This window comes from Arachis ipaensis, chromosome B02 (genome assembly GCF_000816755.2).
Source record: "Arachis ipaensis cultivar K30076 chromosome B02, Araip1.1, whole genome shotgun sequence".
Classification (NCBI taxonomy): Eukaryota; Viridiplantae; Streptophyta; class Magnoliopsida; order Fabales; family Fabaceae; genus Arachis; species Arachis ipaensis.
Window position 1 is genome coordinate 73,357,625 of NC_029786.2, and position 1,710 is coordinate 73,359,334.

Sequence of the window (1,710 nt, forward strand, 5' to 3'; positions counted from 1 at the left end):
TTTGATAGCACTGCTGCTGGTGAAAAGAGGGTCTTGCAGCTGCAAGAAATAGAGGAGTTCAGATCTCAAGCCTATGAAAATGCCAAGATTTATAAAGAAAAGGCAAAGAGAAGGCATGACCTCCATTTAACACCCAGAAGCTTTGAAGAAGGACAGCAAGTGCTCCTTTACAATTCCAAATTAAGACTCTTCCGTGGGAAACTCAAATCAAGGTGGTCAGGACCCTTTCTTGTCACAAAGGTCTCACCGTATGGGCACATAGAAATCATGGAGGAAAGTTCAAAGAGGACGTTCACTGTTAACGGACAGAGGCTCAAACACTACATGGGCAACATGGGGGAAAACCCCAAAGTGAAGTATCACCTCAAGTGATGGAGGAATCGTCGAGCTAGCGACGCTAAAAGAGCGCTTTGTTGGGAGGCATCCCAACCTAAGGTAGTTCTCTTTTCATTTTCATTTTAATAAAAATCACAAGTAGTTTCCCCCATATTGTGAGGAGCTAAGTTTGGTGTTACACACCAAAACAATACAAGAGTGAGTGTGTAATTCTATGTTTGGTGTTCCACCAAAGATTTCAGTTAGAATCACACTACGCTCCTTCAAGGGCAAATTGCTAGATCCAACCAATCAGGGGAACCACTTAACAGTAGTTAGTTTCTAGTTCATAGTTGTCTTGCTGATAACAACACATGAGATTTTCTGCATGCATTCAACCTGCTGTATTAGGCAAGGAACTAAGTTTGGTGTTCACACACCAAGTTAAGTGCTTTGGGGACAAGCAACTTCCAATAACTTTGCAGGGATTCAATCAATCTTTTGGAAAAACAGTGCACCATCATCTAAGGAAGCGAGGAAGGATGCAGAAGCTATGGAGGATGACAACAAATGGGTAGCTGGAAGGCATCACCAAAAGGTTGTATTGTTACTTGATTCCATATGCTCGGAAATAATCAAATTGGAAGTCTGAATGTGCCCTTGATTAATAGACACCCTTTAAGCTTAATTACTAGAATTTGATGTTGGTTTTTGCTTAGGTGTATGCTTGCTAGTCAAGTTGCCTGTTTTTATTTTCATCTTGCTTATTGTATACTTGTCTTTTTAAGTCCAATAAAAAGAGATGTTATGAAAGACCAGAGTGATGTTCAAGTTGTGGAGTAGGTCCTTAAATTTGTGGTGTAGTAATCACTTAGCTAAGTTGGTTCACCAACAAGGTGGGAAGGCAACTATCTGTCTTGAATCATATGCTTGAAACACACCCCATGAGACTAGCTAAATAATAAGACCCTAATAAGAAAAAGGAAAAGAACAACAAGAGTTGAAAAAGAAAGAAAAGTTAATAAAGAATAAGGCTAGGCACCAAGGGCTTGAATCTTGAGGGATATGTCTGTGGTGCTCTTGTACCAAGGATCTGCTTGGATGAATAAGTTCTTAGGAGTGCTTCATCACTTGGTAACTTGGGTTAACTTACCCGGGATTATCAACTGAAAATTCACTATCAAGAGCAACCTTGCTACAGAACATTTAGTAACCCAAAGAGGTGCTGGGCACCAAGTCCTCAAGGAAAGAAAATAACAAACCATGTGCCTGTGGTGTGTATGTATGGGGGAGAGAGACTTGAGGGAGTAAGTCCTTAGGGGTGTTTCAACACCTAGCACCTTGAACCAACTGGTTCGGTAGCGTTGGTTGAAAACTTATCTTAAAGAGTCGCCC